Genomic DNA, 24,124 nt, shown 5'->3' with positions numbered 1-24,124 from the left:
TGTCAGTGAAGACACTTGCCAGTTGGTCTACACATGCTATTAGTACACGTCCTGGTAATCCGTCTGCCCCTGCGTCCTTTTTAAAGGTCTTGCTCACATCGGCTACGGAGAGCATGATCACACAGTTGTCCGGAACAGCTGGTGCTCTCATGCATGCGTCAGTGTTGCTTGCCTCGAAGCGAGCGTAAAAGGCATTTAGCTTGTCTGGTAGGCTCGTGTCACTGGGCAGCTCGCGGCTCGGTTTCCCTTTGTATCTGTAATAGTTTTCAAGCCCTTCCACATCCGACGAGCGTCAGAGCCGGTGTAGCAGGATTCAATCTTAATCATGTATTGACGCTTTGCCTGTTTGATGGTTCGTCTGAGGGCGTAGCGGGATTTCTTATAAGCGTCCGGATTTGTGTCCCGCTCCTCGAAAGTGGCAGCTGTAGCATTTAGCTTGATGAGGTTGCCTGTAATCCATAGCTTCTGGTTGGGATATGTACGTACGGTCACTGTGGGGACGACGTCGTTGATGCACTTATTGATGAAGCCGGTGACTGAGGTGGTATACTCCTCAATGACATTGGATGAATGCCAGAACATATTTCAGTCTGTGCTGCAAAACAGTTCTGTAGCGTAGCATCCGCGTCATCTGACCACTTCCGTATTAAGCAAATCACTGGTGCTTCCTGCTTTAGTTTTTGCTTGTAAGCAGGAATCAGGAGGATAGAGTTATGGTCAGATTTGCCAAATCGAGGGTGCACTGTGTGTGTGGAGTAAATGTGATCTAGAGGTTTTTTTCCTTCTGGTTGCACATGTGACGTGCTGGTAGAAATGAGGTGAAATGGAGTTAAGTTTGCCTGCATTAAAGTCCCTGGCCACTAGGAGCGCCACTTCTGTGTGAGCATTTTCTTGTCTGCTTATGGCCTTATACATCTCGTTGAGTGCGGACTTAGTGTCAGCATTGGTTTGTGGTGGTAAATAGACGGCTACGAATAATATAGATGAGAACTCTTGGTAGACTGTGTGGTGTACAGCTTATCATGAGGTACTCTACCTCAGGAGAGCAATACCTCGAGACTTCTTTAATATCAAAGAGGTATTCTTAAGGATTCCTCCTAGATGTTTACTTTAACTGCATAAAATAAAAATGTAAATATAAGTATAATAAGGAAAGTCAAAAATGTATTGTAAGTTAAAAAGCTACAGCAAAACAATCTTGTTCCGGCAGTCGACGGGTTCTTCCCCTTTTATACCCTCGCTCTTCCTTTCTCATTGTGGTTTACACCCTCTCCGATGACGCATTCAGTGGTTAACATCCTGTTAGGCAGGATGTTCTCTTTCGCAGTATGCCCGCCTTGACAGGATGCCTAATTCTGGACGCTCCGACCACGGAATTTCCTATGCAAGCTAGCACAATTTAGTACATTCCATTATCAATAACTTTTAAAACATTACCATTGACTACTTGGCTCTATTATAATGCTACTCCAACCCAACGTATTAACTCCCATTACATCTTAAACCTTCACCAACTTAAACCTTCACCATTTTAAATCTTCACCAACTTAAATCTTCACCAACTTAAATCTTCATCAACCTCCTACATAAATCTTCACCAACTTAAATCTTCACATTATAACATTGTACTTAAACTTTCATTATCAACCTCCAACTAAGGTTACAAAGTCTATATCATCATACCTTAAAGCAAACAACATTATAACATTGTACTGTAAACTTTCATTATCAACCTCCTAAGGCCGTGTTCTTCTAAGGTTAAACAAAGTCTATATGCATGATACCTTAAAGCAAACAACATTATAACATTGTACTGTAAACTTTCATTATCAACCTCCTAAGGCCGTGTTCTTCTAAGGTTAAACAAAGTCTATATGCATCATACCTTAAAGCAAACAACATTATAACATTGTACTGTAAACTTTCATTATCAACCTCCTAAGGCCGTGTTCTTCTAAGGTTAAACAAAGTCTATATGCATCATACCTTAAAGCAAACAACATTATAGCATTGTTAACCATTTAACTGCATTACTTCAATCATCCTTTACTATCTCCCTTGGTACATTTCCCAATGCTTTCACCCTTCAACATTTAACATATTCAACCTTTAATCATTCTTTTTTGTCAATTCCAGTCCAAATGCATTTATTTTTGTTCTTATTCTTCTTTTCCTTGGTCAATGTCAATTCTCTCTCAATGTTCATTCACCTTTGTGCTCCGTGTGTGTGTGTGTGTGTGTGTGTGTGTGTGTGTGTGTGTGTGTGTGTGTGTGTGTGTGTGTGTGTGTGTGTGTGTGTGTGTGTGTGTGTGTGTGTGTGTGTGTGTGTGTGTGTGTGTGTGTGTGAACTGGGTGTTGATGTGGGCTTACAACGGACGTACCTCAATAGCTTTAATTCAGGAAGCAAATGTGTCTCTAAAATGTCTCAGAGCTGAATTCTGCCTGTCCTCCTTAAACTACTACTCTTGATAACCCTGTCCTCCTCTAGGATATTCTGCCTGTTGCAACTGTGTCAAGGACTGAATGGAAATGAGCTGACTCATTCTGCCTGTCCTCCTCTAGGAGCTGACTCATTCTGCCTGTCCTCCTCAAGCTAGCTTTAATTCATCATTCTGCCTGATCCTCTAGGAGCTGACTCATTCTGCCTGTCCTCCACTAGGTGAGCTGACTCATTCTGCCTGTCCTCCTTCTGACTCATTCTGCCTGCAGATTCTGCCTGTCCTCCTCTAGGAGCTGACTGTCATCCTCAACTCATTCTGCCTGTCCTCCACTAAGACAATCCTCAGCTGACTCATTCTGCCTGTCCTCCTCTAGGATATTTCTAGCTGACTCATTCTTATAGACTCATTCTGTCCGTTCCTCAGGAGCTGACTCATTCTGCCTGTCCTCCTCAGGAGCTGACTCATTCTGCCTGTCCTCCTCTAGGAGCTGACTCATTCTGCCTGTCCTCCTCTATTCATTCTGCCTGTCCTCCCTAGGAGTTGACTCATTCTGCCTGTCCTCCTCTAGGAGCTGACTCATTTCTGCCTGTCCTCCTCTAGGAGCTGACTCATTCTGCCTGTCCTCCTCTAGGAGCTGAGCTGACTCATTCTGCCTGTCCTCCTCTAGGAGCTGACTCATTCTGCCTGTCCTCCTCTAGGAGCTGACTCATTCTGCCTGTCCTCCTCTAGGAGCTGACTCATTCTGCCTGTCCTCCTCTAGGAGCTGACTCATTCTGCCTGTCCTCCTCTAGGAGCTGACTCATTCTGCCTGTCCTCCTCTAGGAGCTGACTCATTCTGCCTGTCCTCCTCTAGGTGTGAGGAGCTGACTCATTCTGCCTGTCCTCCTCTAGGTGTGAGGAGCTGACTCATTCTGCCTGCGCTCCTCTAGGTGTTAGGAGCTGACTCATTCTGCCTGTCCTCCTCTAGGTGTGAGGAGCTGACTCATTCTGCCTGTCCTCCTCTAGGAGCTGACTCATTCTGCCTGTCCTGTCCTCCTAGGAGCTGACTCATTCTGCCTGTCCTCCTCTAGGTGTGAGGAGCTGACTCATTCTGCCTGTCCTCCTCTGAGGAGCTGACTCATTCTGCCTGTCCTCCTCTAGGTGTGAGGAGCTGACTCATTCTGCCTGTCCTCCTAGGGTGACTCATTCTGCCTGAGGGCTGACTCATTCTGCCTGTCCTCCTCTAGGTGTGAGGAGCTGACTCATTCTGCCTGTCTCCTCTAGGTGTGAGGAGCTCTCAGGTCCTCCTGAGGAGCTGACTCCTCATTCTGCCTGTCCTCCTCTAGGTGTGAGGAGCTGACTCATTCTGCCTGTCCTCCTCTAGGTGTGAGGATTCTGCCTGCTAGGTGTGAGGAGCTGACTCATTCTGCCTGTCCTCCTCTAGGTGTGAGGAGCTGATTCTGCCTGTGCTCCTCTAGGTGTCTGCCTGTGTGCTCCTCTAGGTGTGAGGAGCTGACTCATTCTGCCTGTCCTCCTCTAGGTGTGAGGAGCTGACTCATTCTGCCTGTGCTCCTCTAGGTGTGAGGAGCTGACTCATTCTGCCTGTCCTCCTCTCTGACTCATTCTGCCTGTCCTCCTCTAGGTGTGAGGAGCTGACTCATTCTGCCTGTCCTCCTCTAGGTGTGAGGAGCTGACTCATTCTGCCTGTCCTCCTCTAGGTGTGAGGAGCTGACTCATTCTGCCTGTCCTCCTCTAGGTGTGAGGAGCTGACTCATTCTGCCTGTCCTCCTCTAGGTGTGAGGAGCTGACTCATTCTGCCTGTGCTCCTCTAGGTGTGAGGAGCTGACTCATTCTGCCTGTCCTCGTCTAGATGTGAGGAGCTCACTCATTCTGCCTGTGCTCCTCTAGGTGTGAGGAGCTGACTCATTCTGCCTGTCCTCCTCTAGGTGTGTGGAGCTGATCATCGGAGAATTCTGCCAGCTCCTCTAGGTGTGAGGAGCTGACTCATTCTGCCTGTACTCCTCTAGGAGCTGACTCATTCTGCCTGCTCAGACTCACTAGGTGTTAGGAGCTGACTCATCAACTCATTCTGCCTGTCCTCCTCTAGGTGTGTGGAGCTGATCATCGGAGAACAGATGAATAAGTACAGGGCCAGACTGAAGGACATCAACAGTCTGGAGTTTGCTGAGAACAAGGCCAAGAGCAGACTGACACACATCAGGAAGTCCATGGTAAGGCACCAGGACAACAGGGGGTTGTATTCATTAGGTATCAAATGGAAGAAAACAGACAGAAAATTGGAGGGACTTTCTGGACTTGTCCAATAAGAGGGGCTCATTTTCATTGCAAAATGTTTTAGAAGCGTTTTCTGTCGCATAACCTAATGAACACGACCCAGGGGTCTCGTGTGAGGAGAAATGTAACCTTACCCTCTGACTGAGGTCATCATAGACCTCCCTCTCTGTCTTCCAGTGGTTGACTTTAAACCTTTAACCCTTAATTCCTCTCACACAATGTAATGTCCTCCAACGAAGGTTACCCTCTCTAACCCTATTCTCCCCTTACCCCACTCCAGAAACCTGTACTAATCGCTGTTAAGTTTATTGGCATAACCCGCACGACCACTCCGGTATGTATTCTTAGTATATACTCCATGTGACCACACCCAGTCCTGTTAGCCCATTTGTCTGTGGCGCTGTCAATCAACCAGGCCTGTTAGCCCATTTGTCTGTGGCGCTGTCAATCAACCAGTCCTGTTAGCCCATTTGTCTGTGGCGCTGTCAATCAACCAGTCCTGTTAGCCCATTTGTCTGTGGCGCTGTCAATCAACCAGTCCTGTTAGCCCATTTGTCTGTGGCGCTGTCAATCAACCAGTCCTGTTAGCCCATTTATCTGTGGTGCTGACAGTCAATTCTGCATACCCTCACAATGCCATCTCTTCTTTTTTTCTCTCTCTCAATCCTTCTCTCTCCCTCCTCTATCTCCGTCCTCTCTCACTGTCCTTCTCTCTTTCCCCTTCCTTCTCTCTTTCCCTCCTCTCTGTCCTCTCTCAATCTCCTCTCCCACCTCTCTCTCCCTCCTTCTCGCTCTCTCAATCTCCTCTCTTTTTCTCTCCCCTCTCTCCCTTCTTCTCCCTCTCCCTCCTCTATGTCCCCTCTCTCCCTCTCTCTCTCTCTCTCTCTCTCTCTCTCTCTCTCTCCCCTCTCGGTCCTTCTCGCTGTCCCTCTGTCGGTCTTCATCCTCCCTTTCTCTTTATATTAATTTTCCACAGAACTTTGTCTTTGTGTCATACTCAGTTTGTCACGTACAATGCGTTCAGAAACTATTCAGTCTCCTTCCCTCTTTCCACATTTTGTTACGTTACAACTTCATTATTCTAAAATGGATAAAATAAATGTTTTACTTAATCTTCACACAATACCCCATAATAACATCACAATACCCCATAATGACATCACAATACCCCACAATGAGTAAAACCGTTTTTTTAGACATTTTTGCACATAAAAAAACACCATCTCTGCAGCACTCCACCAATCAGGCCTTTATGGTAGAGTGGCCAGATGGAAGCCACTCCTCAGTAAAAGGCACATGACAGCCCGCGTTGAGTTTGTCAAAAGGCACCTAAAGGATTCTCAGACCGTGAGAAACAATAATTTCTGGTCTGATGAAAACAAGATCGAACACTTTGTCTTGAATGCCAAGCGTCACTTCTGGAGGAAACCGGGCACCATCCCTACTGTGAAGCATGGGGGTGGCAGCATCATGCTGTGGGAATGGTTTTCAAAGGCAGGGCCTGGAAGACTAGTCAGGATCGAGGGAAAGATGAACGGAGAAAAGTACAGAGATCCAGAGTGCTCAGGACCTCAGACTGGGGCGAAGGTTCACCTTCCAACAGGTCAACGACCCTAAGCTCATAGCCAATGGGCTTCGGGACAAGTCTCTGAATGTCCTTTAGTGGCCCAGCCAGAGGCCGGACTTGAACCCGATTAAACATCTTTGGAGAGACCTGAAAATAGCTGTGCAACGATGCTCCACATCCAACCTGACAGAGTTTGAGATGATCTGCAGAGAAGAATGAGAGAAACTCCCCAAATACAGGTGTGTCAAGCTTATAGCGTCATACCCAAGAAGACTTGAAGCTGTAATCGCTGCCAAAGGTGCTTCAACAGAGTACTGAGTAAAGGGTCTGAATACTTACACTTCCGTTCAAAAGTTTGGGGTCACTTAGAAATGTCCTTGTTTTTGAAAGAAAAGCAAATTTTTTTGCCCATTAAAATAGCATCACATTGATCAGAAATACAGTGTAGACATTGTTAATGCTGTAAATGACTATTGAAACTGGAAACGGAAAAGGAATATCTACATAGGTGAACAGAGGCCCATTATCAGCAACCATCACGCCTGTGTTCTAATGGCACGTTGTGTTAGCTAATCCAAGTTTATCATTTTAAAAGGCTAATTGGTCATTAGAAAACCCTTTTGCAATTATGTTAGCATAGCTGAAAACTGTTGTTCTGATTAAAGATGCAATAAAACTGGCCTTCTTTAGACGAGTTGAGTATCTGGAGCATCAGCATTTGTGGGTTTGATTACAGGCTCAAAATAGCCAGAAACAAAGAACTTTCTTCTGAAACTCGTCAGTCTATTCTTGTTCTGAGAAAAGAATGCTATTCCATGCGAGAAATTGCCAAGAAACTGAAGATCTCGTACAACTCTGTGTCCTACTCCCTTCAAAGAAAAGCGTAAACTGTCTCTAACCGTAATAAAAAGAGGCGTGGGAGGCCCCGGTGCACAACTGAGCAAGAGGACAAGTACATTAGTGTCTAGTTTGAGAAACAGATGCCTCACAAGTCCTCAACTGGCAGCTTCATTAAATAGTACCCGTAAAATACCAGTCTCATTGTCAGCAGTGAAGAGGCAACTCCGGGATGCTGGCCTTCTAGTGTCTGTGCTCTTTTGCCCGTCTTTTAATATTTTATTTGTATTGTCCAGTCTGAGATATGGCTTTTTCTTTGCATCTCTGCCTAGAAGGCCAGCATCCCGGAGTCGCCTCTTGACTGTTGACGTTGAGACTGGTGTTAAAAAAAACATTTCTAAAAACCTGTTTTTGCTTTGACATTATTTTCATGCATCTTAACGTTTGAAGCCTCCTCCCTAAGTTTTTTTCATTCACTGCTTTAGCACCCTCTGCCAACCCGGATGTCCTAGCCATGTCTAAAACCTGATTAGGAAGACCACCAAAAACCCTGAAATTTCCATCCCTCACTATAACATTTTCTGACAAGATAGAACTGCCAAAGGGGGCGGTGTTGCAATCTACTGCAGAGATAGCCTGCAGAGTTCTGTCTTACTATCCAGGTCTGTACCCAAACAATTCGAGCTTCTACTTTTAAAAATCCTTCTAGAAACAAGTCTCTAACCATTGCCGCTTGATATAGACCACCCTCTGTCCCAAGCTGTGCCCTGGACAACATATGTGAATTGATTGCCCCCCATCTATCTTCAGAGCTCGTGCTGCTAGGTGACCTAAACTGGGACATGCTTAACACCCCGGCCATCCTACAATCTAAGCTTGATGCCCTCAATCTCACACAAATTATAAATGTACCCATCAGGTACAACCCCAAATCCGTAAACACGGGCACCCTCATAGATATCATCCTAAGCAACTTGCCCTCCAAATACACCTCTGCTGTTTTCAACCAAGATCATTGCCGGCATCTTAATGGATCTGCGGTCAAACGACCACCCATCATCACTGTCAAACGCTCCCTAAAACACTTCAGAGAGCAGGCCTTTCTAAACAACCTGGCCCGGGTATCCTGGAAGGATATTGACCTCATCCCGTCAACAGAGGATGCCTGGTTCTTCTTTAAAAGTGCCTTCCTGACCATCTTAAGTAAGCATGCCCCATTCAAAAATGTAGAACCAGGAACAAATATAGTCCTTTGTTCTCTCCAGACCTGACTACCCTTGACCAGCACAAAAACATCCTGTGGCATTTTGCATTCGCATCGAATAGCCCCCACGACATGCAACATTTCAAGGAAGTCAGGAACCAATATACACAGGCAGTTAGGAAAGCTGAGGCTAGCTTTTTCAAGCAGAAATGTGCATCCTGTAGCACAAACTTAAAAAGGTTCTGGGACACTGTAAATAGCCCATCTGTAAATAGCCCATCCAACTACCTCATCCCCATACTGTATTTATTTATTTATCTATCCTGCTCCTTTGCACAACTTGTCTACCTGGTTAAATAAAGGTGAAATTAAAAAATGTGAAATAAAATAAATGATGGGGTATTGTGTGTGTGCGTATATTGATGAGAGCAAAAAATTTAATCAATTTTAGAATAAGGCTGTAATGTAACAAAATGTGGAAAAAGTCAAGGGGTCTGAATACTTTGCGAATGCACTATCTCCACACCGATGACACCATTGATTTGTAATAAATATCGACCTTTCATTTATTATGTGTTAATTCATTTCAGTTCTATGATGATTGTATTATGACTGTCAACGGTCATTACTAGGTCACGTGAGCGAAATGAGAGCTGTGGTTGGTTCATTGGACAGATAGGCAGAGGAGTGCTTAGTGTCTGTTAACAATGAGATCTGTGGTTGGTTCGTTGGATAGATAGGCAGAGCAGTAGTTGGTTCATTGGACAGATATGCAGAGCAATGGTTGGTTCGTTGGACAGATAGGCAGAGCAGTGGTTGGTTCGTTGGACAGATAGGCAGAGCAGTGATTAGTTCGTTGGACAGATAGGTAGAGCAGTCGTTGGTTCGTTGGACAGATAGGCAGAGCAGTGGTTGGTTCGTTGGACAGATAGGCAGAGCAGTGGTTGGTTCGTTGGACAGATAGGCAGAGCAGTGATTAGTTCGTTGGACAGATAGGTAGAGCAGTCGTTGGTTCGTTGGACAGATAGGCAGAGCAGTGGTTGGTTCGTTGGACAGATTGGTAGAGCAGTGGTTGGTTCGTTGGACAGATAGGCAGAGCAGTGGTTGGTTCGTTGGACAGATAGGCAGAGCAGTGGTTGGTTCGTTGGACAGATGGGCAGAGCAGTGGTTGGTTTGTTGGACAGATGGGCAGAGCAGTGGTTAGTTCGTTGGACAGATATACAGAACAGTCGTTGGTTCGTTGGACAGATAGGCAGAGCAGTGGTTGGTTCGTTGGACAGATAGGCAGAGCAGTGGTTGGTTCGTTGGACAGATGGGCAGAGCAGTGGTTCGTTGGACAGATTGGTAGAGCAGTGGTTGGTTTGTTGGACAGATAGGGTTGATGGGCAGAGCAGTGGTTAGTTCGTTGGGACAGAGTCGTTGTTGGACAGATGAACAGTCGTTGGTTCGTTGGACAGATAGGCAGAGCAGTGGTTGGTTTGTTGGACAGAGTGGTTAGTTCGTTGGACAGATTTGCAGAGCGGTGGTTGGTTCGTTGGACAGATAGGCAGAACAGTCGTTGGTTCTTTAGACAGATGGCAGAGCAGTGGTTGGTTTGTTGGACAGATGGGTAGAGCAGTGGTTGGTTCGTTGGACAGATAGGCAGAGCAGTGGTTAATGCCGTTGAGCAGATAGGCAGAGTAGTGGTTGGTTCATTGGACAGATAGGCAGAGCAGTGGTTGGCTTCTGTTAGCATGCTTTGTTTCATTTCTGTTTTGAAATGTTGCATTCCGACCAAACCAAACCCCAAGGCTAACACAACATGTTTTTAAAAAATATATATGTTTTTGCTTCACAACATAATAACACTCAGCCTAACACAGGTCAAAAGGTCATGCCTGTGTGTGTGTGCGTGTCCGCTACAGTTTGTTGGTTTTATAACACTCGTGAAGTAGCTTTGTCATAACGCTGCATAAAAATAGTGAAGAAAATATGCACATCACTGTATAAATGACCCTCGTCAACTATATCACTGTATATATATATACATATATTTTTTAAAATTTTACCTTTATTTTACTAGGCAAGTCAGTTAAGAACAAATTCTTATTTTCAATGATGGCCTAGGAACAGTGGGTTAACTGCCTGTTCAGGGGCAGAACGACAGATTTGTACCTTGTCAGCTCGGGGATTTGAACTTGCAAACTTTCGGTTGCTAGTCCAACGCTCTAACCACTAGGCTACCCTGCCGCCCTGTATAAATGACCCTCGTCAACCGTATCACTGTATAAATGACCCTCGTCAACTATATCACTGTATAAATGACCCTCGTCAACCGTATCACAGTTTAAATGACCCTCGTCAACCGTATCACTGTATAAATGACCCTTGTCAACCGTATCACAGTATAAATGACCCTCGTCAACCGTATCACAGTATAAATGACCCTCGTCAACCGTATCACTGTATAAATGACCCTCATCAACCGTATCACTGTATAAATGACCCTTGTCAACCGTATCACAGTATAAATGACCCTTGTCAACCGTATCACTGTATAAATGACCCTCTTCAACCGTATCACTGTATAAATGACCCTCATCAACCGTATCACTGTATAAATGACCCTCTTCAACCGTATCACTGTATAAATGACCCTTGTCAACCGTATCACAGTTTAAATGACCCTCTTCAACCGTATCACTGTATAAATGACCCTTTTCAACCGTATCACTGTATAAATGACCCTTGTCAACCGTATCACTGTATAAATGACCCTCTTCAACCGTATCACTGTATAAATGACCCTCATCAACCGTATCACTGTATAAATGACCCTCTTCAACCGTATCACTGTATAAATGACCCTTGTAAACCGTATCACAGTTTAAATGACCCTCTTCAACCGTATCACTGTATAAATGACCCTTGTCAACCGTATCACAGTTTAAATGACCCTCTTCAACCGTATCACTGTATAAATGACCCTCGTCAACCGTATCACAGTTTAAATGACCCTCGTCAACCATATCACAGTATAAATGACCCTCGTCAACTATATCACAGTATAAATTACCCTTGTCAACTATGTCACACATTGAGTTTTCTGTCCATCCATATTGAACACTCATGTCTCAGGCTGTCTCCACTGTGTATGTGTCATTAGTAGAAACAATAATCATGACACTGAGTCCGATGTGAACCATTAGATCAGACTCTATCCTAACTATCTAATAGCCCATTGTAGCCTAGCCTAATAGCTTAGCCTATCTAATAGCTTAGCCTTTCTATCCTATCTAGTGACCTAGCCTAGTCTAGACGATCTTATAGCCTAGCTTCTATCCTAACTAGCTTTGTGTCCTGTGTCCTATAGGGCAAAGGTCGTCTGCGGAGGGGTAGCAGCCACCACACGCCCTCGCCGCCCCTCAGCCCCAGAGTGCTCCCGGTGGTGGACGGGGAGAGTGCAGAGGAGGAGAGGGCAGAGCCGGGGCTGACAGAACAGCAGCAGGCCACCATGCAGCAGGAAGAGAGGGTCCTCACGGAGCAGATTGAGGGCCTGCAGAGAGAGAAGTGAGCCTGATTGTCCCTTATTATTAACAGTATTCACAAGTCACTATACTCTACCAAAACTCTAATACTTTAGAACTCTGGAACAACTCTAGTACTCTAGAACAACTCTAGTACTCTAGAACAACTCTAGTACTGTAGAACTCTAGAACAACTCTAGTACTCTAGAACAACTCTAGTACTCTAGAACAACTCTAGTACTCTAGAACAACTCTAGTACTCTAGAACAACTCGAGTACTCTAGAACTCTAGAACAACTCTAGTACTCTAGAACAACTCTAGTACTCTAGAACTCTAGTACGCTAGAACAACTCTAGAACTCTAGTACTCTAGAACAACTCTAGTACTCTACTCTAGTACTCAAGAACAACTCTAGTACTCTAGTACTCTAGAACAACTCTAGTACTCTAGAACTCTAGTACTCTAGAACAACTCTAGTACTCTAGAACAACTCTAGTACTCTAGGACTCTAGAACTCTAGGGCTCTTCCTCAAAAATCAAAGTACAGTAAAGCAGTGGTCACAAACCTTTTCTGACTCAAGATCACTTTCTCAAAATGCAAGCTGAGATTTACCGCTCCGATTTAAACGTAAGCCTTTGCAACATTAACCAATTAAAAACAGTTCTGTATCAATAATGTTTGTGCAGTAGGCTATAGGCCCAATACATTTTCACTGCATATTGGCTTTGCTTGAATTGCCCTGCCAATGCATTGTTCGGACCATTGAAATAAATATGTATTTCAACATTTGAGATGTGCAATATGATCACACCGGTAATAGATCAGTTGTTGTATTACTTGTAGGACACAGCTGAGTGACTCACATTTAAATGATGTACTTTTTATTTTTATTTTACTGGGCTGATGGTGCCCGCACCTGATGGTCAGTCTCAGTGGAGGGAGAGAGCAGCAGACTGAGGGTCAGTCTCAGAGGAGGGAGAGCAGCAGACTGAGGGTCAGTCTCAGTGGAGGGAGAGAGCAGCAGACTGAGGGTCAGTCTCAGCGGAGGGAGAGAGCAGCAGACTGAGGGTCAGTCTCAGCAGAGGGAGAGCAGCAGACTGAGGGTCAGTCTCAGTGGAGGGAGAGAGCAGCAGACTGAGGGTCAGTCTCAGTGGAGGGTTAGAGCAGCAGACTGAGGGTCAGTCTCAGCGGAGGGAGAGAGCAGCAGACTGAGGGTCAGTCTCAGCGGAGGGAGAGAGCAACAGACTGAGGGTCAGTCTCAGCGGAGGGAGAGAGCAGCAGACTGAGGGTCAGTCTCAGTGGAGGAGAGAGCAGCAGACTGAGGGTCAGTCTCAGCGGAGGGAGAGAGCAGCAGACTGAGGGTCAGTCTCAGCGGAGGGAGAGAGCAGCAGACTGAGGGTCAGTCTCAGCGGAGGAGAGAGCAGCAGACTGAGGGTCAGTCTCAGCGGAGGGAGAGAGCAGAACAGCAGACTGAGGGTCAGTCTCAGCGGAGGGAGAGAGCAGCACACTGAGGGTCAGTCTCAGAAGAGGGAGAGCAGCAGACTGAGAGTCAGTCTCAGCGGAGGGAGAGAGCAGCAGACTGAGGGTCAGTCTCAGCGGAGGGAGAGAGCAGCAGACTGAGGGTCAGTCTCAGCGGAGGGAGAGAGCAGCAGACTGAGGGTCAGTCTCAGCGGAGGGAGAGAGCAGCACACTGAGGGTCAGTCTCAGAAGAGGGAGAGCAGCAGACTGAGAGTCAGTCTCAGAAGAGGGAGGGCAGCAGACTGAGAGTCCGTCTCAGAAGAGGGAGAGCAGCAGACTGAGGGTCCGTCTCTCTACATCCCTCCTCTGTCCCTTTCCTCCACTGACACTGACCAAAAAGAGACACCGTCTTCCAGCTGATGGTGAAAGTCGAGTCGCACCACACTACTTCTGCCTCATGTACAAATTCATGTTGTTACTCCTATGAACAGAGGAAGTGAAATATTCCTCAATATTGAAAAAGACTCAAGCCACTAATAATAATAACAACGCAAGCCTCCAGATACACTTTTCTACTCATTCATTACAGCTGCACTGCTGGTTGCAGAGTGAGTGGAGAAGCTCATTTTATGACTTATAAAAGTGTTGACAGTGCTGAGTGAAAACTTAAACATGAACTCACTCATGAAAACGGCAACTCTCTGCTGTATTCGTTGACAGTCTCTCTCTAGTCATGGAACACAAGGCTTTATTGTTGGGTTTTTTACAGAAATGTATGGCGATCGACTAGGAATGCCTTGGCGAATGACCGGTTGGTGACCACTGCAGTAATGTATATTGTCTTGGGAACAACTTTGTTGACAACAAGAGAAAGAGCCTAGTTCTGCTCAATGAGTAATTCTGTAGACAGGGTAATATATAATATATAATAACATTAATATACGCCATTTAGCAGATGGTAATAGATACGCCATTTAGCAGATGGTAATATATACGCCATTTAGCAGATGGTAATAGATACGCCATTTAGCAGATGGTAATATATACGCCATTTAGCAGATGGTAATACATATGTCATTTAGCAGATGGTAATATATACGTCATTTAGCAGATGGTAATAGATACGTCATTTAGCAGATGGTAATATATACGCCATTTAGGAGATGGTAATACATATGTCATTTAGCAGATGGTAATATATATGTCATTTAGCAGATGGTAATACATATGTCATTTAGCAGATGGTAATATATACGCCATTTAGCAGATGGTAATACATATGTCATTTAGCAGATGGTAATATATACGTCATTTAGCAGATGGTAATATATGCGTCATTTAGCAGATGGTAATATATGCGTCATTTAGCAGATGGTAATATATGCGTCATTTAGCAGATGGTAATATATGCGTCATTTAGCAGATGGTAATATATGTCATTTAGCAGATGGTAATATATGTCATTTAGCAGGTGGTAATATATGCGTCATTTAGCAGGTGGTAATATATACGTCATTTAGCAGATGGTGATATGTGTCATTTAGCAGATGGAAATATTTGTCATTTAGCAGATGGTAATATATGTCATTTAGCAGGTGGTAATGTAATTTAGCAGATGGTAATATATGCATCATTTAGCAGATGGTAATATATGCGTCATTTAGCAGATGGTAATATATACGCCATTTAGCAGATGGTAATATGTGTCATTTAGCAGATGGTAATATATGTCATTTAGCAGATGGTAATATATGTCATTTAGCAGGTGGTAATGTAATTTAGCAGATGGTAATATATGCGTCATTTAGCAGATGGTAATATATGCGTCATTTAGCAGATGGTAATATGTGTCATTTAGCAGATGGTAATATATGCGTCATTTAGCAGATGGTAATATGTGTCATTTAGCAGATGGTAATATATGTCATTTAGCAGATGGTAATACAGTGCCTTGCAAAAGTATTCATCCCCCTTGGTGTTTTTCCTATATAGTTGCATTACAACCTGTAATTTAAATTGATTTTTATTTTGACTTCATGTAATGGATTTACACAAAATAGTCCAAATTGGTGAAGTGAAGTGAAAAAAATGTAACAAAAAATTATAGATACGGAAAAGTGGTGCGTGTGTATGTATTCACCCCCTTTGCTATAAAGCCCCTAAATAAGATCTGGTGCAACCAATTACCTTCAGAAGTCACATGATTATTTAAATAAAGTCCATCTGTGTGCAATCTAAGTGTCACATGATCTGTCACATGATCTCAGTATATATACACCTGTTCTGAAAGGCCCCAGAGTCTGCAACACCACTAAGAAAGGGGCACCACCAAGCAAGCGGGACCATGAAGACCAAGGAGCTCTCCAAACAGGACAGGGACAAAGTTGTGGAGAAGTACAGATCAGGGTTGAGTTATAAAAAAATATCAGAAACTTTGAACATCCCACAGAGCACAATTTAAATCCAATATAAAACAATTGAAAGAATATGGCACCACAACAAACCTGCCAAGAGAGGGCCACGCACCAAAACTCACGAACCAGGCAAGCAGGTCATTAATTAGAGAGGCAACAAAGAGACCAAAGATAACCCTGAAGGAGCTGCAAAACTCCACAGCGGGGATTGGAGTATCTGTCCATAGGACCATTTTAAGCCGTACAGTACACTCCACAGAGCTGGGCTTTACGGAAGAGTTTCCAGAAAAAAGCCATGACTTAAATAAAAAAATAAGCAAACACGTTTGATGTTCGCCAAGAGGCATGTGGGAGACTCCCCAAACATATGGAAGGTACTCTGGTCAGACTATAATTGAGCTTTTTGTCCATCAAGGAAAATGCTATGTCTGGCAAAAACCCAGCACCTCTCATCATCCCAAGAACACCAATAACAATTTGACCCCCACAGGAAATCTTCACTGGCAGTTATAGAAATACCTATTTACTATATAACCATTGATTCTTGAAGAATATAACTTATAAATGCCTCAAATGTTTCAACTGCATTACACAGTGAAGCATGGTGGTGGCAGCATCATGCTGTGGAGATGTTTTTCAACGGCAGAGACTGGGAAACTGGTCAGAATTGTTCAACTGCATTACACAGTGAAGCACGGTGGTGGCAGCATCATGCTGTGGAGATGTTTTTCAACGGCAGGGACTGGGAAACTGGTCAGAATTGTTCAACTGCATTACACAGTGAAGCACGGTGGTGGCAGCATCATGCTGTGGAGATGTTTTTCAACGGCAGGGACTGGGAAACTGGTCAGAATTGTTCAACTGCATTACACAGTGAAGCATGGTGGTGGCAGCATCATGCTGTGTAGATGTTTTTCAACGGCAGGGACTGGGAAACTGGTCAGAATTGAAGGAATGATGGATGGTGCTAAATACAGGGACATTCTTGAGGGAAACCTGTTTCAGTCTTCCAGAGATTTAAGCTGGGAAGGAGGTTCACCTTCCAGCAGGACAATGACCCTAAGCATACTGCTAAAGTAACACTTGAGTGGTTTAAGGGCAAACATTTAAATGTCTTGGAATGGCCTAGTCAAAGCCCAGACCTCAATCCAATTGAGAATCTGTGGTATGACTTAAAGGTTGCTACACACCAGCAGAACCCATCCAACAGCTGGGGCAGTTTTGCCTTGAAGAATGGGCAAAAATCCCAGTGGCTAGATGTGCCAAGCTTATAGAGACATACCCTGAGAGATTTGCAGCTGTAATTGTTCCATAAAGTGGATCTACAAAGTATTGACTTTGGGGGGGTGAATAGTTATGCACGTTCAAGTTTTTCATTTTTTTTTGTCTTAATTCTTGTTTGTTTCACAAGAAAAAATATTTTGCATCTTCAAAGTGGTAGGCATGTGTAAATCAAATGATACAAACCCCCCCCAAATATATATTTTAATTCCAAGTTGTAAGGCAGCAAAATAGGAAAAATGCCAAGGGGTTGAATACTTTCGCAAGCCACTGTATGTCATTTAGCAGATGGTTTTATCCAAAGCGTCTTACATTCATGTGTGTGTGTGTGTGTGTGTGTGTGTGTGTGTGTGTAGGGAGGAGTTAACGTATGAGATGTTGATCTTGGAGCCGCGGGCATCTGATGACGAGACTCTGGAGTCGGAAGCCTCGATAGGAACAGCAGACAGCTCTGAGAAACTCAACATGGACCCTGAAGGAGCCGCCTTCAACCCCTCTGGTGAGACTGGTGTGTGTGTGTGTGTAGTAAACACTTTTCTCTACCATGTAGGGAAGTGGATATCTAGTCAATTCTACAACTGAATGCATTCAACTGAAATGTGTCTTCCACACCAGAGAGGTGCGGGGTGGCGGGGGGCAGTTAAGTGCCCTGCAGAGTGACAAATTCTTTACTTTGTCGGTTCGGGATTCGAACCAGCAACCGTTCGGTTACTGACCCAACGCTCCTAACCGCCAGGCTACCTGCCACCCCCATGTACGCTCTATACAAAAGTATGTGGACACCTCTTCAAATTAGTGAATTGGGCTATTTCAGCCACACCTGTTGCTGACAGGTGTATAAAATCTAGCACACCGCCATGCAATCTCCATAAACAGACATTGGCAGTAGATTGGCCCATACTGAAGAGCTCAGTGACTTTCTCAGTACCGTCATAGGATGCCACCTTTCCAACAAGTCAGTTCATCACATTTCTGCCCTGCTCGAGCTGCCCCAATCAACTGTAAGTGCTGTTATTGTGAAGTGGAAACGTCTAGGAGCAACAGCGGCTCAGCCGCGAAGTGGTAGACCACACAAGCTCACAGAACGGCACCGCCGAGTGCTGAAGCGCGTAGTGCGTAAAAATTCTGTCCTCGGTTGCAACACTCCCTACTGTGTTCCAAACTGACTCTGGAAGCAACGTCAGCAGAAAAACTGTTCGTTGGGAGCTTCATGAAATGGATTTCCAGAGCAGCCGCACATAAGCCTAAGATCATCATGCGCAGTGCCAAGCGTCGGCTGGAGTGGTGTAAAGCTCGCCGCCATTGGACTCTGGAGCACTGGAAACTCGTTCTCTGGAGTGAGGCACGCTTCACTTCTGGCACTCAAACGGACAAATCTGGGTTTGGCAGATGTCAGGAGAACGTTACCTGCCCCAACTGTAAAGTTTGGTGGATGAAGAATAATGGTCAGTTAATTTTTTTCATGGTTCGGGCAAGGCCCATAAGTTCCAGTGAAGGGAAATTGTAATGCTACAGCATAACATGGCATTCTAAACGATTCTATGCTTCTAACTTTGTTGCAACAGTTTGGGTAAAGTCCTATTCTGTTTCAGCATGACAATGCCCCCGTGCACAAAGAGAGGTCCATACAGAAATGGTTTGTTGAGATTGGTGTGGAAAAACATGACTGGTCTGCACAGAGCCCTGACCTCAACTTCATCGCACAACTTTGGGATGAATTGGAACGAGTCAGACCTAATCGCCCAACATCAGTGCCCGACCTCACAATGCTCTTCTTGCTAAATGGAAGCAAGTCCCCGCAGGAATGTTCCAACATCTAGTGGAAAGCCTTCCCAGAAGAGTGGAGGCTGTTATAGCAGAATAGGGTGGGCCAACTCCATATTAATGCCCTCGATTTTGGAATGAGATGTTGGACGAGCAGGTGTCCACATACTTTTAGTCATGAAGTGTATGTAGTATGTAACATGTATGTATGTATGTATGTATATATGTAACAAAAAAAGCTATTTTGTCCTTGGGAGGGGTCGGGGCGGAGTGGATATATTTTTAAAACCCTAACCCTTTCAACAGGCACCTATCACTCCCGGAAGTCTGAAGCCAAGAGCCGCCGCTGCCTCCAGAGACAACCCGACTCGGTCGACTCCACCTCCTCCTCCATTATACCTCAATCCCCCAACTACCGCTTCCGCTCCTCCTCCTCCGGCCCCCTACTCTCCTCCTGCTCCTTGGGCCTAGGAGACCCCTTAGTGGAGTCCGAGGGGGACCCGAGTGGCACTGTGGGGGTGAAGAGTCGCCACCGGCTCAGGTTGAGTAGAAGCTCAGACTTCAGCTCACTGTCCCAACAGCTGGTTCTGTATGGCAGTAACGAGTTTATGGTATGAGGGAGAGTTGCAGTGAAGATAAGACATCCGAACCACCTTCCATCCTCCATACCAATAGTGTGTATGGGGGGAAAGAGGGAGGGAGGAAGTGAAACAGGGCTGGAATGGGTCATGTGGGCATCCATCTCTCACTGCTGTCCTTCTCTAGCTCTGCCCATCTCTATCCTCCTTCTCAGTGCCCGGAGGAACGCCACCCTTCCCATGATGCAGTTGGGTGCCGTCCTCTCGGCGGGAGAAGTGAAGGTGAAAGGTGATGGAGAAACAAAAAGAGAGATGGAATGATGAATGGATAAAAGAAGGAGGAAGCCTTAGAACTGAGATGGAGGACTGGCAGGAGGCTGTAAGGGAATAAAACAGTGACTCAACGCCAGAAAGCAAGTGAGTGAGGAAAGGATGAGGGTAGCCGCCTTGACTCACCTGACCTTTGACTTCCAAGCCCCTCAACCCCTGCTGGAGCCTCGGGGGGGCACTAGGGGGCTGGAGATAAGAAAAGAGAGTAGCAAGTAGACAGCGCCTTCTTTTGAAAGCAGGTCTACGGTGGCTTGAGCCAGAGTCACTGACTGAGAGGCCATTTTGATACGAGCCACTCAGCTAGTCTCCGGCCATTTTGATACAAGCTACTCAGCTACTCTCCGGGCCTTTTTGATACAAGCTACTCAGCTACTCTCCGGGCCTTTTTGATACAAGCTACTCAGCTACTCTCCGGGCCATTTTGATACAAGCTACTCAGCTACTCTCCGGGCCTTTTTGATACAAGCCGTTCAGCTACTTTCGCGTCCGCTTTCACGTTTACACAATACAACCTGTCCATGAGGTGGCATGCTCCTTCATTACACGTGTTTCCTGTGCCAGTTAAAGAGACGATGGCGATGATGTGTTATAAATATGTATTATGTGACTTAATTGTTATGTTATTAAAAATATATAAATGGAAGGAACTCCAGTGCTGGGGTCATTCAATGTTTATAATAACCGTCTCTTATCTGGAATCTTTTGCAAAGGGAAGTGTATGAGATTCAGGTTATGGTTTTGTTTGTTGTTTGTTTGTTTGTGTTTTGTTGATTTTTAACACTGCAAAAAAAAATGTTTTAAAGCGTTTTCTGTCGCATACCCTAATTATCGCGACCCAGTGTTCAGTTAGTGCCACTTCTTCTCTTGTGAAAAAATACAATTCAACAGCAAGAGGCTGATGGCAGTCTATTCTGACACATAAGTTACAATGTTGCCATTGTGGTTGATACGGCGACAGTGGATTTCAATGTTTATCAGATATAATGCATTGTAATGCCTTTTCCACCATTGGTCTGTGTTCCCCCACAATCCTACGTTGATGTTACACTGGGGGGGTCATTTTTTTTGGTGCATTACTATTGTTGCTGTTGTTATAGTTACCGTTGAAACTATTGTCACCTTAGAAGAAATCCTATCTGTACCAAGAGGGGGTGTGTGTGTGTGTAAGTGAAACTTCTTCATGAGTGTGTGCGTGGGCTTACAGGATGCAAATGTGTCTCTAAAAATGTCACAGAGAACATGTCTAAAAACCGGTTTTCGTAATTATGGGGTTATTGTGTGTAGATTGATGAGGGGAAATGTTTTATTTAATCAATTTTAAAATAAGGCTGTAACGTAACAAAATTGTGGAAAAAGTGAATGGGTCTGAATACTTTCTGAATGAACTGTACGTGTCAGAGGACTGTGTGTGAGAACCAACCACACACACACACAGTCCTCTGACATCCATCTACACACAATAACCCCATAATTACAAAAACAGGTTTTTTGACATATTTGCCAATAAAAAATTATAATAATATAGAAATACCTTATTTACGTAAGTATTCAGACCCTTCTGTTATGAGACTCGAAATTAAGACCAGGTGCATCCTGTTTCCATTGATCATCCTTGAGATGTTTCTAACACTTGATTGGAGTCTGTCTACTTGTGGTAAATTCAATTGATTGGACATGATTTGGAAAGGCACACACCAATCGATATAAGGACCCACAGTTGACAGTGCATGTCAGAGCAGAAACCAAGCCATGAGGTCGAAGGAATTGTCCCCAGGGCCCCAATACAAGATTGTGTCGAGGCACAGATCTGGGGAAGGGTACCAAAAAAATGACTGCAGCATTGAAGGTCCCCAAGAACACTGTGGCCTCCATCATTCTTAAATGGAAGACATTTGGAACCACCAAGACTCTTCCTAGAGCTGGCTGCCAGGCCAAACTCAGAAATTGGGGTAGAAGGGCCTTGGTCAGGGAGGTGACCAAGAACCCAATGGTCACTCTGACAGAGCTCCAGAGTTCCTCTGTGGAGATAGGAGAACAATCCAAAAGGACAACCATCTCTGCAGCACTCCACCAATCAGGCCTTTATGGTAGAGTGGCCAGACGGAAGCCACTCCTCAGTAAAAAGCACGACAGCCCACTTGGAATTTGTCTAAAGGCACTAAAGGACTCTCAGACCATGAGAAACCATATTCTCTGGTCTGATGAAACCAAGATTGAACTCTTTGGCCTGAATGCCAAGCGCCACGTCTGGAGGAAGCCTGGCACCATCACTACGGTGAAGTATGGTGGTGCCAGAATCATACTGTGGGGATGTTTTTTAGCGGAAGGGACTGGGAAACTAGTCAGGATCAAGGGAAAGATGAACGGAGCAAAGTACAGAGAGATCCTTAATGAAAACCTGCTCCAGAGCACCCAGGAGCTCAGACTGGGGCGAAGGTTCACCTTTCAATAGGACAACGACCCTAAGCACACAGCCAAGACAGGAGTAGCTTCGGGACAGGTTTCTGAATGTCCTTTAGTGGCCCAGCCACAGCCTGGACTTGAACCTAATCGAACATCTCTGGAGAGACCTGAAAATAGCTGTGCAGCAACACTCCCCATTCAACCTGACAGAGCTTAAGAGGATCTGCAAAGAAGAATGGGAGAAATTCCCCAAATACAGGTGTGCCAAGCTTGTAGCGTTATACCCAAGAAGACTTGATGCTGTAATCACTGCCAAAGGTGCTTCAACAAAGTACTGAGTAAAGGGTCTGAATATTTAAATATGATGTTTATTTTGTATACATTTGCAAAATATTCTTAAAACATGTTTTTGCTTTGTCATTATGAGGTATTGTATTTAGATTAATGAGGGGGGGGGACAATTGAATCCATTTTAGAATAAGGCTGTAACGTAACAACATGTGGGAAAAGTCAAGGGGTCTGAATACTTTCCGAATGCTCTGTATGCGTCCCATACATCCTTGATGCCAGCCAAGTCCTTCACCTCTGACTCTTCCTTCCTAGGTGTTTACATTGGTTCAAATATGAGTGAACCCTTCCATCCATTTACTCTGAGCTCAATGTGTATTTAAACACCTCACATAGAAAAGGTCATCAGTTCCAACCGTCCAGTGGGATTAAACAGACAGACAACTATCTCTGCTACTCTGACAAATACTTCTATAGTCTCTCTGTCACTCTCTATACCATTCAATATCCTGTGTGTCTTATAGAGAGTCTGTCTGTCTGTCTGTCTCTTCTCACCAGTGATTAACCTGGGGTTAAATTAGTCTTGTAATATCTTGCCATTACTGTACTGTACTTGCCATCCCATGCTTTACAACAAGCACGTATTTGAAACAACACAATCACGGTCTTGTCATGGGCAAGGGGTAGGATTTGATTGCAGAATAGTCATCATAATGAATAGGGAATGTGTGGTTGCCTATATGTTTGTCACAAGCTTGCCTCTTCTTAAAAGGTACCATCCGGATTTCCTACTCTGTCCGAAACAGGTAAACGGGACTTGCTGCTTGTGGTCTACTATTAGGGTGGAGCGACGGAAATTCCAAATCATAGTGGTATTTTAGGGAGCGGGCACCTCAACCAGTCACAACCAAACATGAGTCATATGCATTAGGCATCAAACTGAAGAAAACATCCTGAAACAGACAGGGACCACCTGAATTAACTACCAACTGCTTGTTTTCGTTTCTATGTTGTGGTGTGCCCTAATGAATGCTCTATAATGAATACCACCCTGGTTGTCAGAAACGGCACTCGGAAGTTCAGTTTGATACAGGTGTACTGTGGGTTTTTGAGCAGTGTGGGAGAAAAATAACTATTCCTACTGGTCAACAACAAGCTAAACTAAGACGGTATTTGTATACCCAATAAGGTTAACTTTGGCCAATGGTGTCCTGCTAAAGTGAATGTACCTATCACTGGAAGGCAGTTCTCTGCTGTTGTTGTTGTTGTCTTCTTGTGTTCTTTTTATATACCGTATGTATGTTGTATTTATGATCATGCTTATGAGTGTACATTGTGTATATGCCTGTTATAAAAATGCTATATTATCCTGTGTATGACTCCTTATTAATCATTAATCATGTTCAGTTGTTTTTACAGGCAAAAAAAAAAGACTTGAGAAATTGTCTCTGTGTGTGTGTGTGTGTGTGTGTGTGTGTGTGTGTGTGTGTGTGTGTGTGTGTGTGTGTGTGTGTGTGTGTGTGTGTGTGTGTGTGTGTGTGTGTGTGTGTGTGTGTGTGCTCTACTCTGGACACAGTTGTGTCGTTACTAGGGCAGTTATTGTGATATTTATTCTTCATTTTCAAGATACAAAAACAGTACCAGTCAAAAGTTTGGACAAACCTACTCATTCCAGGGTCTTTATTTCTTTACTATTTTCTAACAAGCAAAACAGGCAATCCCTCCCCCAAAACAACTAAAACGTCAGAGAATTACGGGTCTGATCACGGGTCATTCC

At 44.6% G+C, this 24,124-nt stretch overlaps 1 pseudogene; it reads left to right on the top strand.

The window, feature by feature from the left end:
- The window catches only part of LOC135556710 (unconventional myosin-IXAa-like), a 217,419-nt pseudogene extending 193,705 nt beyond the window's left edge, over positions 1-23,714 (top strand).
- Positions 23,715-24,124: the final 410 nt, after the last annotated feature.

Source organism: Oncorhynchus masou, chromosome 15 (assembly GCF_036934945.1).
Source record: "Oncorhynchus masou masou isolate Uvic2021 chromosome 15, UVic_Omas_1.1, whole genome shotgun sequence".
NCBI classification, from domain to species: Eukaryota; Metazoa; Chordata; class Actinopteri; order Salmoniformes; family Salmonidae; genus Oncorhynchus; species Oncorhynchus masou.
Note: the sequence above shows the minus strand (reverse complement) of the source record. Positions and strands in the feature narration are given on the sequence as shown.